The following is a 15,879-nucleotide window of genomic DNA, read 5'->3' on the forward strand; positions in this document are numbered from 1 at the left end:
CTAACAGGTGAGTGACCGAGACAAGGGCGAGCACAGGTCACGTGGGGTCTGGGATTCTGCCCGCCTGGCGGCAGGTAGGGGAGGCTTGGGTAGGTGGGCGAATCGAAAATCTCGCGCGAATTTTGAAAATTGTGGAATTTATGAACCTTGCAATTGCAGGACGTTGAAGTATGTCAACGGGATTGGCAGTGACAAAACGTGAGGGTGTGGAAGTACGTCGACGGGACGCTGCAGGATAAGTACTATATTTCCTTAATTTGTTATGTAAGATACAATTTCGTTATATTCATTTACCATTTTTCCTTACAGCTGTACATTCACCACCTAAAAACACAACAGTGTTCAATACTCAGGCAACATAATACTTGCATGTAGACTGTCCCTAAACTGAGATGGACGCAACCTTAAGTTTCTATTATATTTTGAAAACGAAGCCATTTTTTCTCCATTATTATATGCAGATAAATCAATAAATATCTGATTTTCAGCTCAGTAACACAAAAATTGTATAACAGAGGGTAATTCAAGTTGACCCCACTTTTGCACTTTATATTAAGTAATCTGGAGAGAGGTGGCATCTTTTGCCAGTTTGTGGGGGCTCCTATTAAGTGAAATTTGCTCAGGACATGGAAAAAAAAAAAAAAGTAACTTATAACAGGTACTCATGTAGCTAAATTTTTAGTGCTGAACATTCCTTGTGAAAATTAATCAAGGAAACTTTTCTGAGCAGGAATCCATTAGATTTAAAAATTCAGTATCTCAGTCAATTTCCTATGCTTTTCAAGAAACTTTTTATTGCACCATTATCATAGTTCTACCAGACGTTGAAGTTATTTAGTCCCACATGAAAGACTGAGTGCTACAGAGGTAGCTAAATATGGCCTTGAAAGAGAAAAACCCACATTTTGGCAGATTTTGACTATTTTCTCATGAAGAATTATTTTGATCTTTTTGAAACTTTATTTTGTTTTACATGTTATTGGTGAGTACATAGGTGGTGGTTTATGCGAATCACAGAATGGGTTTAGGAAGCTAAAAAACACATTGCCAGGTGCGTAAAGAAAAAAAAGGGAACAGCCATGCCATGTTGAGTACATCGCTTCCCGTCCGATCAGCGAAGTTAAGCAACGTTGGGTCTGGTTAGTACTTGGATGGGTGACCGCCTGGGAACACCAGATGCTGTTGGCATCCCTACGTGTCAAGTGGGGTTGGTGGAGGATTAGTGCCCCTCCCTGTAAAACAGTTAACTCTAAGCCCTTGGCCACCCCGTCTGGGATACATGGCGTCTGGCAATGAATGAAAAAAAAAAAAATGGAACCAGCCTGTGGTGCACCTGTATGTTTTGCCTCATGGCCATTGAGGGATTGAGGTGCCCCTACCAGATCTGGCCCATAAGAACTCTGAAAGTCTGATGATGATGTCATTTTAGTCTAGGCATCTCCAATTATTGTATTTAGCTAAGGAATACTTATCAAGTGAGAGGATTAAAAAAAAAAAAAAAAACTTCATTAACCCCTATCTGGCGAAAAGTCTCCTCATGGAAATAATTACTGTAAAGTTTGACCATAATTAGGTTATCTGGTGGCAGCAAGAGTAATGGTAACTGCCAAATCTCATCTGATATGGTAGGGTGACAGCAGCAACTCCAAGGCGCCATCCAGTAACACTTCCTGACCGACTTGAGCAGAGGGCGTATATGGATGGGCACAGACTTGAGCTTATGCCTGCCACAGGGAAAAGGAAGGCTGCGATTCGCAGGTGTCAAGTGTGTGCACATACCACCCGCCGCACACCTGAGCACAAACGCACCTCTTGGCAGTGCGCCGAGTGCCAGGTTCCCCTCTGTGTTACCTGCTTCTTTGATTACCACAGCCAGAAGCAGTTCTAACAGTGCAAGCATGAAAGGAGAATATTGTGGAAATAATGTGGAAATAATGTGTAAATAGCAAGTGAAAGCAATGGATGTCCAGTACATATGATTGAACAGTGTATTATAGTTTTATCTTACTGAAAGTGACAGTGAATAACATAGTGTAAGTAAAATAGAAGGGTAAATATTGAAAACAGAATAGAAAATGTAAATAGTAATGTAAGTAATTAGTAATATAAGAATATGAGTACAAATAATTCATGTTATAACAATGAAAGTGAATCCGTGGCTCTCTATGTATTTTACTGAATGAAAAATTGAATGACTTCAGTGACAATAAACTAATACTACTGAAGGAAACTTATGGAGAACGACTCCAGATATATATACGTGTGATATAGTAATAGAAATATAAAGTGTGAGGGGTTTTATGAATAATAAATGACAGAGTACCAAGAGCAAACTAGCGCAAGTGCGACGATCAGACACGCTCGTAATTTCCATTGCTTTCACAGTGTTTTTTTTTTGGAGTATGGATCCCAAACTACTTGAAAATCATAGAATAGTGTTTATAGTGTTAATATCTGGCTGTGGTAATCATATTACGGGTTGCCTGGAAGTGTAAAGTGAAAACTTCATTACCCAACTTCAGAGGTCTCCACAAGTCCTACGGTAACCGACGAAGGCTCAACAAACATTCCAGGAGAAAGCTGAAGGTATGTGCCATAAGCATATGTAATTTTAATATTCTAGGACTAATAACTGATTTTTGGCAAATATTTTTTGAGAGTCTGTCTTAGCCCGAATAACCCCGCGGGACACGCAAAACATTGGTAAACATGCCCGCGGTGTAGGGGTTAATTTGTTAAGTTTCATTTCAGTTATTACAATGTTTTTCACCTATCAGATAGAGCCAGGATTCCGGGGTCTTGAATGGTGAGTGAATGGAAGCATGGCCCATTGGATTGGGCGAATTTGGGCAGTCTGGACACTGCAACTCCTCTCCCTGCCCTAAGATGGGAAAGGAGGTCTGGATGATGATGATGATGATCCATCCATCCATCCATCCATCATCCAATCCTACATTGCCCCATGAGGAGCGTAGGAGCCCGGCGCTAGGCAGTTGGTCCCTACATTTAAGATGAGAGTGACCAGCCTCACTCATCACTGAGTGGCATTACATGAGTAATCAACCCCAACCATCCCTTGGATATAAACCTTCACCGGCTCAATCCGATTGAAGTGCAATAATTGCCCACTAAACCACCAAACGCCTAAATTTGGTTATATGATTACCACCCAGCGTAGGGAATGGTTTCCTGGTGCACAGGAAACCATTTGGCTTGTCACTCAGTGTAGAGTCACCCACAGGCTGAAGGAAGTGGAAAGAATGAAGGAAAGACAGAAGAGGGAGTGTAAAGTCACCCGTAAGCAGAAGGACAAGGAAAGAATGAAGGAAAGAAAGACAGAAGAGAATGAAAGGAAAGAAGGATGGAGATGATTGGGCAGACACCTGAGAGCAGCACTACATCGTGTGAGTGGATGATGAGCGCCCCCACCTACCACAGTGATGATGATTACTATTAATATTAAAGACATTTCACAAATTCTTTGTGCTATGTAATTAAATCTTGCTGTCCCCAGGTGATATTGTTCTTGCTGCCAACCCGATACTTTTGTTAATCAAGGTTTGGAAGGAAAAGGACTAATGTGTACACTATTTTTCAGGTGTGTGAGTTGACCCAGCTGTGGAAACTGCTAACAGAGAGGGGGAAGGAGGAGAAGAAATCCAAATACCAACCAGCTGCCAAATTAATATCAACCAGCTGCCAAATTATTACCAACCAGCTGCCAAATCACGGTAATACCAATCAGCTACCAAATCACATTAATACCAACCATCTGCCTCCACTCTGTGGTAAGTGTCATATTGTGACTGTTTATTATTCTTTCTGTGGTTCCATCTGGATAGGAAACCGGAAGTAACTTTCTCCTACAGTCCACCATCCTCATTTTGGGGGGATAAGGAGAGGGAGGGGGAGACTGAGGATGAGGTGGAGGATTGGAGAGGTATATGGGAGAGAGGGAGTGTGAGTTGGGAGCAGGGCAGTGAAATGGTAGGGGACATGGAGGCGATTTGTTTGTGGCCACCCATTACAGGATTAAAGTGCCTGGCAATAGATACACAGATACAGTAGATAGTGTACAGTAGATATATTAAAACCAGTGACCAGTATCATATTTTAGTGTATATTTAATTTTTTACTGAGTAGTTAAAGATGATGAATAGATAAAAAATAATTTGGAGTTGATAAAAGGTGAGAGGATGAGTTTTATATGGAGGAGTACATAACATAAGTTGACAGCACTTATTAAACTTGAAAGGTGTTGGGTGGGTTATGGGTTAGGTGTTATGAAGTGCATGTGTGTGTGTGGATAGTTATGTATGTGTGGTGGTATCAGGATTCCAGGGGCTTGAATGGGGAGTGGGGGTGTGGCCCATTTGGCATGCTGTTGGGACATAGGATAGTTCTCCTTATTCACTCTTCATTCTCATCTTGCAGGACCAACTTGCCGAGCCCTTGGCTCCTACACTTCTCATAGGGCAACACAGGATTGGATGATGGATATATTATTAATATTATTATTATTTTAAGTAATTGAAGCTTACCTCCTACATGGGTGGGGGAAAGGTGCATTTTTTTTTTTTCTTCTGGCTGTAACATCTTTTATTTTGCCGTAGGGACCTGTAGTATGGGGCTTTCTGCTGACATCATATATTCTGTACTTGCTACCACCAGACTCTTTCATTCATAGGAGACAGCCATCATTGTGAAGGAATTAATCTATCAACAGCCCTGTTTCCCACTGTGTATCTATCTAAACTGCCATCTCTCCATAGCTATTTAGTGCTGAGTTTTAACAAAAGATTATCACAGGAATAGTGCCAGTCATGGAGAGTTACATAAATAATGCAGAGCCATAGGATTGTGTTCTGCTGCAGTCCACCATCTTCCTTTCTGGAAATAAGAAAGTACATAAGGGACTATAACCAGGGAAATGAGCCAGACAGGTGATGTAAAATGGATTTGTTCATCTTAGGTGTTGTATACTAGTAGTTGTAGTAGTTGCAACCCCAGGCACATCAGAACATTAACCCAGTGGACTGCAGGCTGAGTTACCCTTCTGTAGTCCACGTCCAGCAGGGTCGGCACCAAAATTAGTAACCCGGTTTTATCCACCCTAGTTTTTTCAGTAAAACCCACTTGAAAAAAACACTATTTTACTCACTTTACTGTTTTTTTTTTTTTTTTTTTTAATGTACCCCTGGGGGTAGGTTTTTTTTTCAAGAATACTCCCCCAGTATCCCTGCTTGTCGTAAAAGGCAACTAAAAGGGTTGGCGGAGGGTTAGTGCCCCTCCCCGGAAAACAACTAACTAAAAAAGCAAACAATAAGCCACGGACAAGGACTTACCAAACGATGACGATCAAGGACCGGACAAAGGACATGGTTATCGGAACGTGGAATGTAAGGGGAGTGAATGATGAGGTGAAAGAGAGAGAGATTGTCCAGGTGCTTGAGGGTGCGAAAGTGGATGTATGTGGAATAACTGAAACAAAATGGAGAAAGTGTGAGAGAATGGGAGTATGGATGGGGTATATGTGCAGGAGTAGGTGAGAATGAGAGGGCAAAGGAAGGAGTATGTATAGTTGTGAGTAAAAGCTGGAAGAAGAGTATAAGACAGTATGGATCAGTTGGGTCAAGGATTGTGTGGGTAAAGTTGAAAGTTGGAATACAAATGTGGGCGATTGTGTGTGTGTATGCACCAACGCAAGATCATGCAAGAAGAGTGAGAGAAGAGTTCTGGACAAATGTAGAAGTGTGCATGGAAAAGTTTGGAAGAAATGAGAGAGTGTTTTTGATCGGTGATATGAATCGTAAAGTTGGGAATGTGAAGGTGGATGGAATAGTTGGTGAGGGGTGTGCCTGCTGAGATAGATGAGAATGGGAGTGCGTTAGTGGACATTTGTGCTGGGAGGGGGTTGGTGATAGCCAATACCCTCTTCAGGCATAAAATGATCCACAGGTATACATGGCGAGTGATGAGAAGGGTGGGTGGTGAACTGAATGAAAGGAAGGCAATGATTGATTATGTGTGTGTGGATGAAAGGATGCGAAGATGTGTAATGGATGCAAGAGGTTATAGAGTTTGGGGGAGTGGACTTTCTGACCACTACTTGGTGGTGGCCAGAATTAGGATTCAAGTAAGATGGAGGAATAGAAGAAGGAAAGACAAGAGGAAGGAGTAGTTGCAAGGAGAGTGGAAAGGTTACAAGAGGATGAGAAAAAGGCAGAGTATAAGAGAGAAGTGGAGGAACGATTGGGCAAATATGAATTGGAGCAGATGGGAGATGTGGAAGGTGTGTGTAGGATATTTACAGAAGAAATATGTGCAGCATGTGATGTGATGTGTGGAAGGAAGAGAAGACGGAGGGGGGTGCAAGGAACAGCGTGGTGGACTGAAGAGGTGAGACAGGCTGTGGCACAAAAGAAGAAAGCATACAATGAATGGATGAGAAATAGGGACGTGGAAGAAGTTGAGAGGCGGAAGAGAGAGTTATATGTAGAAAGAAAGAGAGAGGTGAAAAGATTAGTAAGAGAGAGTAAGAAGAGAGTGGATGAGAAATTTGGAAGGAATTTGAGTGTAAAGTGGAGGGACTGTAAGAAAATGTTCTGGAAAGAGGTGAAAAGAGTAAGACAGGGTGGAGGTGAAGTTAGCAGGGGAGTGAAAGATAAAAATGGTAGATTACTAGTGGAGAAGGGAGAAAAAGTGAGCAGATGGAGAGAACACTTTAAGGAATTGTTGAACATAGAGGATGGAAGTAATGCGAGTATAAGTGCCTGGGGAATGGCTGGGAGAAGGAGGGAGGTGAGAAGACAGGAAGAAATCAGTAAGATAGAAGTTGTGGAAGCAATGAAGAGAGTTAAATCTGGGAAAGCCCCAGGAATTGATGGAGTGTGTGGTGAAATGCTGAAGCATGGGGGAGAGATAGTAATAGAATGGATGTGGAAGATGTGCAGATTAGCCTGGAAGGAAGGTAGAGTCCCGGAGGATTGGAAGTCAGGTATAATTATTCCCTTGTACAAAGGAAAAGGGGAAAAAGAAGTGTGTGGTAATCATAGGGGCATTTGTCTTCTTAGTATAATAGGAAAAGTGTATGGTAGGATACTTATAGACAGAGTTAGAGAAAGAACAGAGAAATTAGTTGGAGAAGAACAGGGAGGCTTTAGGAAGGGAAGAGGTTGTGTAGATCAGATATTCATTCTTAGATCTTTAGTGGAAAAGTTTCTAGAGAAGGGAAAGAAGTTGTATGCGGCTTTCATGGATTTGGAGAAAGCATATGACAGGGTGGATAGACAAGGATTGTGGAAAGTATTAAGAATATATGGAGTAGATGGGAAGTTGTTGAATGCTGTGAAGAGTATGTACGATGGTGCGAAGGCTGCAGTGCGTGTGGATGGTGAACTAAGTGAATTTTTCTCTCTGAAAGTTGGGTTGAAACAGAGATGTGTCATGTCTCCATGGTTGTTCAATCTGTACATGGATGGGGTAATAAAAGAGGTACAAGGTAGGGTAGTGGATGTTGGAGTGGCCCTGGTGAGAGAGGATAGTGTTTGGAAACTCCCTGTACTGTTGTTTGCAGATGATACTGTGTTGTTGAGTGAAGACGAAGGGGAGATGCAAGGCTTGGTGGATGAGTTTGGGAGAGTGTGTAAGAAACGGAATCTAAAGGTGAATGTAGGGAAGAGTAAAGTGATGGTCTTTGAGAGAGGTGAAGTCAGTGAATGTACAGCGAGGTTGGATGGTGAGGAATTGGAAAATGTGAGTACGTTTAAGTACTTGGGTAGTGTGATGAGTAAGGATGGAGGTTTGGAGGGTGAAGTGCTTGAAAGGGTACAGCAGGGAAGAAAGGTTGCTGGTTCTTTGAAAGCAGTGATAAGAAACAGGGAAGTGAGCATGGAAGTGAAAAAGTTACTACATGACAGTATTGTGATACCAACTCTAACGTATGGAAGTGAAGCTTGGACGTTGTTGGAAGGACACAAGTCAAGAGTGAGAGCAGTGGAAATGAGTTATTTAAGAGGAGCCTGTGGAGTCACATGGAGAGACAGGCTGACGAATGAGGATATAAAGGAGTGTTGTGGTGTGGATGTGATAGGAAGCGTTATGAGGAACACACTGAGGTGGTTTGGCCATGTGGAGAGGATGGAGGGTGAAAGACTGACGAAGAGAGTGTATGTGAGTGAGGTGGAGGGGGGAAGAGGGAGGGGGAGGGCGAGGATGAGATGGAGGGATGGGGTGGAGAGGTATATGAGAGAGGGGGGTGTGAGTTGGGAGCAGGGCAGTGAAATGGCGGGGGACAGGGCGACTTGGAGGCGATTTGTTTGTGGCCACCCCAAACGGGATTGAGGCATCTGGCAATAGATAGATAGACAGATAGATTCTGGGCTGTGGCTCTTGTGTTTTGGCACATCCCCCTCTCCGAGGCCCTGGATAAAATAGATGTAAATTGGTTGATGGTAGTGGTTGCAGCTCCAAGCTCATCTATAAATAAACTCAGAGGGCTGATTACAGAAATCGTGACAGAACCAAAGATATATGTTGAAGGATTGTCGTGGTAGTGTGGTGCATGTGGTGAGTGTGGTGTGGTGTGGGAGGATGCATTACACTGTGTTACATGTGGTGAGTGTATTGTGGTGTGGGAGGTGACATTACACTGTTGTACATGTGATGAGTGTGTAGTATTGTGGTAGTGTGGTGCATGTGATGAGTGTGTTGTGGTGTGGGAGGATGCATTACATTGTGGGCATAGTGTATTGTTTGTGAGTTGTATTTTGTGTTGACACTGAAGCAGATAAAGGTGATGGTTGTGTTGGAGTCTGGTTACATTCATTTAACTCTAACTTGGCACCAATTTTCATGTTTATGCAACTTTTTTCACATTGCTTAGTGGCAGAAATAGGAAATATTACACACCTACATTCTTTCCATAGCATTTCTTCATGGCAGGCATCATATATTATTGCTTATGTACTGTATTCTTACAACTTAGCATTCATGAAAGATCATATGGTATTCAAGTAAGAGAAAGAGAAAGCATAGGTGTATTCATGTTTCTCTGGAAAGGGTTGTTTCTGAAGGGTGGATGTCTGGCACAGTTCCTTCTGAATGAGGGTTGTTTAGGTAGGGGGGAAAAAGTGTGAGGTTTTGTGTTGGGAGAAGAGGAAGAGGGAAGTGTAGTGTTGGTTAAAGAAGGATGAGGGAAGTGTAGTGTTGGGTAGAGGAGGAAGAGGGAAGTGTAATGTTGGATACGGGAGGAAGAGGGAAGTGTAGTGTTGGGTAGAGGAGGATGAGGGATGTCGTTGAGGCATTGCATGTAGTGTTGTAGGTTTTGAATGGCTGTAGTTGCTAGGTAGTGAGTATGTACAGGAATAAATATTTATAAAGCAAAAAAAATAAGTAGAAAACAGGGCATAATTAAACACTAACGCAGTTCCAGGCACATTTCATTTGGCTGGAGGTCGCCTTTTAATTAATTTGGGCCATTGGTCAGGTGAGAGCTCTAGTACTACTTCTTAGGTGGTTTTAATGGCTATAATGCATTTATTTTACTCTGATAAAGTGCAGTCAGACTGGAGGGTCAGTTAAACTAGTAACCAAGGAGACTCATTCCTGTGTCAAAACTAAGTTGAGTAAGTTTCATGGGATTGGTCTAGTTGTCAGATAAAAGTGAACTAACTTATTGTGAAGAGGTACATAGTGAAGCTGGGGGAGGAGGCAACATTATAAGTCTGTGTGAAGGTCTCGTTGGGGTGTGGTGGTTGTTTACGATGTTTATGTGTTCAGGTTTTTCTTGATTGAAAGTCTTTTGGTTGTCCTGTGTCTGTGTGTTTAGCCACAAGGGATCTTTGGCATTGAGAACACCAGCTGATATTGCATTGGTGTTGGTTTGGAATGGAAAAGTCATGGAGCTGATACTTACAAAGTGCTTATGTAGAGAAAAATCTGAGATACTCTGGATTCCAGAGGCTTAAATGGTGAGTGAGTGAGCATCTGGCCCTATTTACTAGCCATGGGCTGGTTATATTTGCCATCACATGAAGGTGTCTCCCCAGCACCACATTTGTATTGCAGTTGGGTGCAGAAGGTGAGATATGTGAACGTAGGAGCTAGGGTTCAGAGAAGCAGACTGAAAAAGACCTGGGATGAGGTCATAGTATGTGACCTCAGGGATAAGGAACTCAGTAGGGAGGCTGTCAGAAACTGAGCAGTCTTTAGACGTCCAAGGCCAAAGTCTTTAGATGTCCAAGGCCACAGTCTTTAGATGTCCAAGGCCACAGTCTTTAGATGTCCAAGGCCACAGTCTTTAGATGTCCAAGGCCACAGTCTTTAGATGTCCAAGGCCACAGTCTTTAGATGTCCAAGGCCAACGCAAGTGTGTTGGAGCCTTTATATACGATATGATACAAACGTTACGAAAATACCAAACTGCTTCTGCAGGCCCATCATATTCTCTGAATTTCATGTTATTGCAGCACCTCAGTATATATAGGCATAGGATTTAAATATATTAAATAGATCATCTGACATCAAAAGGCACATTTTTCACACTATTGCAAACTGAATATGCGTAAATTGTGAGTTTCGTTTGTGTATAATGCCAGCAAAAAATAATTCCTCATTTAATAATCGATATATATTCCTGTAAATTGCTGATAGGTGAACATTGTTTGAAGTTTGGCTGAGGTCCCAGCAAGAGGGAAGTTTTCTTAAGCCTTTAAGGATCATATTCAAGGCAGCAAGTAAATAACAAGATATTTATGAATGCTAAATTTAAATTAGTGATATTTGTAGACGCATTAACCTTGATCATTCACAACACACTTTTGAGAATAATTAAGAAGTTTATGAAAAGTGTTTGTATTTCGACTGACAGATTAAGAGAGAAACTGCTTTGTGAAAGTATCTTAAATGAGGAATTACTGATAGGGGTTTCACAGTTAGTTGTTATTATTGTTTTACCCTAACAAGCAATTTTCTGAAGCTTTAACTAATGATACCTCTTGTCAGCATTATATGACAAACGAAAACAGACTTCAGTGTTATTTTCTGTGCATTTTAGTATTTCAAATAGTTATTTTTTTGTATTAGGCTCCCTCCCTCCTTCCACTCCCTTTTCTTCTCCTCCTCTTTCTTCTCCTTCCTCTTCATTTCTAGCTCCTTCCTCTTCATTTCTAGCTCCTTCCTCGTCCTCCTCACCTTATCACACACCCAACCTTACCACCACCACCACTGCCCTGCGACCCATCCCATCACCACCACTGCCCTGCAACCCATCCTGGCACCATCACTGCCCTGCAACCCATCCTGGCACCACCACTGCCCTGCAACCCATCCTGGCACCACCACTGCCCTGCAACGCACCCTGGCACCACCACTGCCCTGCAACGCACCCTGCCACCACCACTGCCCTGCAACCCACCCTACCACCACCACCACTGCCCTGCAACCCACCCTACCACCACCACCACTGCCCTGCAACCCACCCTACCACCACCACCACTGCCCTGCAACCCATCCCACCACCACCACCACTGTCCTGCAACCCATCCCACCACCACCACCACTGTCCTGCAACCCATCCCACCACCACCACCACCACCACCACTGTCCTGCAACCCACCCTACCACCACCACCACCACCACCACCACTGTCCTGCAACCCACCCTACCACCACCACCACCACCACCACCACTGTCCTGCAACCCACCCTACCACCACCACCACCACTGTCCTGCAACCCACCCTACCACCACCACCACCAATGTCCTGCAACCCACCCTACCACCACCACCACCACCACTGTCCTGCAACCCACCCTACCACCACCACCACCACCACCACTGTCCTGCAACCCACCCTACCACCACCACCACTGCCCTGCAACCCATCCCACCACCACCACCACCACCACTGTCCTGCAACCCATCCCACCACCACCACCACCACTGTCCTGCAACCCATCCCACCACCACCACCACTGTCCTGCAACCCATCCCACCACCACCACCACCACCACCACCACTGTCCTGCAACCCACCCTACCACCACCACCACCACTGTCCTGCAACCCACCCTACCACCACCACCACCACTGTCCTGCAACCCACCCTACCACCACCACCACCACTGTCCTGCAACCCACCCTACCACCACCACCACCACCACCACTGTCCTGCAACCCACCCTACCACCACCACCACCACCACCACTGTCCTGCAACCCACCCTACCACCACCACCACCACTGTCCTGCAACCCACCCTACCACCACCACCACCACTGTCCTGCAACCCACCCTACCACCACCACCACCACTGTCCTGCAACCCACCCTACCACCACCACCACCACTGTCCTGCAACCCACCCTACCACCACCACCACCACTGTCCTGCAACCCACCCTACCACCACCACCACCACTGTCCTGCAACCCACCCTACCACCACCACCACCACTGTCCTGCAACCCACCCTACCACCACCACCACCACTGTCCTGCAACCCACCCTACCACCACCACCACCACTGTCCTGCAACCCACCCTACCACCACCACCACCACCACCACTGTCCTGCAACCCACCCTACCACCACCACCACCACTGTCCTGCAACCCACCCTACCACCACCACCACCACTGTCCTGCAACCCACCCAACCACCACCACCACCACTGTCCTGCACCACCACCACCCACCACCACCACTGTCCTGCACCACCACCACCCTGCCACCACCACCACCACTGTCCTGCAACACCACCCTGCCACCACCACCACCCTGCCACCACCACCACCCTGCCACCACCACCACCCTGCCACCACCACCCTACCACCACCACTGTCCTGCAACCCACCCTACCACCACCACTGTCCTGCAACCCACCCTACCACCACCACTGTCCTGCAACCCACCCTACCACCACCACCCTGCCACCCACCCTGCCACCCATCCTACCACCACCACCCTGCCACCCATCCTACCACCACCACCCTGCCACCCACCCTACCACCACCACCCTGCTTTGCTATCTTTCCTGTCCTGCCCTTCTCCTTCCCTTTCCCTTCCCAGTCTTCTTCCCTGCCCTGCTGTGCTTCCTTGCTATGCCTTTCCCTACATTGTTGCCTTGCCGTCATTGACATGCCCTCCCCTGCACCCTTACTGTGCCCTGCCATCCACGCTGTGTCTTGTCCAGCTGTCTCTGCTATGTTCTGCTGTTCATGCCTTGCTGTGTCTTGTCCAGCTGTCTCTGCTATGTTCTGCTGGTCTTACCTTGCTGTGTCCTGCCCTGCTGTCTCTTATGTTCTGCTGTTCTTACCTTGCTGTGTCCTGCCCTGCCATCTCTGCTGTGTTCTGTTATTATTGCCTTGTGTCCTGTCCTGTCCTGCCCTACTCTTTGACCTGCCATGCTCTCCATCCTATGCCCTCTTCTTCCCATATCTCTTGTGTAAATTGTATTTTTGTTATATTTTTCATTTAAAATTTCGATTTCTTAGCTTCTATAATTATCAAACTACAAGCATGTATGTTCATGCTCAGCTTTTGCATCTTCATAAGTCCTGTTTCATGTGTTGTGACGACTCAATTTTCTAAGTCCAGTTGCTGCTAAGTGCAAAATTTGTATAAGTTCAAAAATTTTTATATGTCCATCAACAATTGGATTTTCCATATATCAGCTCTTCCATGTATAGCACGAAGTGATATCTCCTTTGTACTATTCATGTCTTGTATTCTCTGATATCTTTCAAAGTCCACATGTATATATATACATATAAGTGATGTACAAAGAAGGTATAGAATAAAGGCATAGTAGTATAAGGCATTGGTTTTATTTTCACTAGATTTACAGAAGAGTGGTGGAGGTCAAAAAATAACCTATCTCGATAAATGGGCCAAAGAAATAAGGACTGGTAACCCCAAGGTGTGAGGGTTGCCAGTCCATATTTTCGTGGCCCATTTATCGAGATAGGTTCGGCGCCCTTCCCCAAGATGCTTCCATGAGCGTGCCCCGCTCATCACTTTGCATATGCCATGTCTCGTATTGCTGTAGGCCCACCACAGCTATACAAAGAAACATGGCAATCAACAAAGGATGAGAAGGGCTGTATTAACATGCATTGATTGCTAAACACATTGTGCACCTTGTATTTGCATTAATGCATGTTAAAGATCAACACAAAATAGTTTCGTAAACACAAGTCTAAATAGCATATCAAAGGACTGACTAGCAACAATTAACCTCCTCAGTACCAGGACATTATTTTTATGCCTGCTGACACCACACAATTATACTCAGCATAAGGTGACACACTGAAGGGGTAGGGGAGGGCACGGCTGGGTATAACATAGGATGTAGGGACATTGCGAGAATTGCTTCCTAAGCTGAATAAAACAGCGTGGCAGCAGCAAGAATAAACCTTAATAAAACGTGGGATGTTGCAAAATTAACTGGGAAAAGACATCACGGTACTGAAGGGGTTCAAAGATACTACCATGCATTGGTTGTGATGCATGCTAAATATCCAACAAAATCACATTGTACTCAACAATTTTACACCACTGTAATTTGGCCCAATTTGTCATTTTTTACAGCTGTCATAACTTGATGCATAGAAAGGCAATGCTAGGGCTCAAAATCAGTGTTTCTGACCACCATCATGTTTTTAGACTAATACAACTCATAATTCTGGCTGGAAATATTTTTAAATTTTTGACCAAGTTAAGTGTTCCAAGTATAATCTCAGCAAAACAAATCTTTTAAAATATGTAACTCGAGGCCATATTTCTATAACTGAAAATGTGAAGGTGTAGACAAGCTCTCTCTCTCTACCTATAGCCAGATTCAATAATCCTGTAGGGGTACGAATTGCCTCCCTGTCCCTTGCCATTTTGCTGCCCTCCCTCTGACATACAACCCTCTCTTTCATATACCTCCCCACTACATCCCTCCTTCTCATCCTCGATCTCTCCCCCCCCTGCCTCTTCCCTCACCTCCACCTCCCTCACATACACTCCTAGTTAGCCTCACTCTCCATCCCCCCAACTTGCACCATCCTCTCTCCTATACCTATAGTACATGCCTCCATCTCAAGCTAAGTCTCCCCCTCCCCCTCCCCCCCCCCCCCCCACACACACACACTCCTAGTTAATTTTCTCTCTGCATCATCTCCATTCCATTATCTCCATATCGTCCTCAGTCTCCCATTTCTATTTTCTTAAGCAAAAGACAACACAATGATCTATTTCTGACTAGACTAAGATGTGGAATGCAAGCATATCAACCAAAAACAAGTCTTCCTTAATAAGACACCTTCACTCCAGTGATAATAAATTTGGCCACAAGTTATATACTGTATTTTACAAGTTATGAAGCAATATTTCTTGCCTGTAAGACTGTGTTCCTTAAAAAAAAAAAAAAAATCAAGACAAAGGAGTTGGCTTAGCCTATGCATTTATTAACAGCCTCCTACAGTTTAGGCTACACCCCTTAATTTCTTGATCATATAATAAACAGACATGCAACTTAACCGAAATGAGCTGGTTTAAATTTATCACTCATGGTCTGGTGCAATTAGGCAACTAATAAAGTACTGTATGTACAAAATCGGTATGGTGTTCCTGGCCTACCCAGCCAAGTGGTCTTTAAGTCCAACATGACATGAACACTACAGCAGATAACTTTTAGGCAACATTGTTCCCACAACAATTTAAATAAATATTTTAAGCAAGGAAGAAGGAACCAAATGCTAGAAAGCCTGAAAGACTCTTCCCTCCGACAAAAAACAAAGTTATGAGCCAAATTCATGATTCATTCTTTTTGAGATGCCTGGACACAGCATTTAAAAGACTGGAGGGTCATAGGTGGTAGGAAGTTAAGAGGAAGGCA

At 44.3% G+C, this 15,879-nt stretch overlaps 1 non-coding gene across 1 annotated transcript; it reads left to right on the top strand.

The window, feature by feature from the left end:
* The first annotated feature begins 1,069 nt into the window (after positions 1–1,069).
* LOC145416384 (5S ribosomal RNA) lies at positions 1,070–1,188 on the top strand. The gene has a single exon (XR_013900274.1). It is a non-coding gene; the product is annotated as a 5S ribosomal RNA (ribosomal RNA).
* The last annotated feature ends 14,691 nt before the right edge of the window (positions 1,189–15,879 follow it).

The sequence above is a fragment of the Coenobita brevimanus genome, chromosome 105 (genome assembly GCF_032717465.1).
Source record: "Coenobita brevimanus isolate Jiangsu-jjx chromosome 105, ASM3271746v2, whole genome shotgun sequence".
Lineage (NCBI taxonomy): Eukaryota > Metazoa > Arthropoda > Malacostraca > Decapoda > Coenobitidae > Coenobita > Coenobita brevimanus.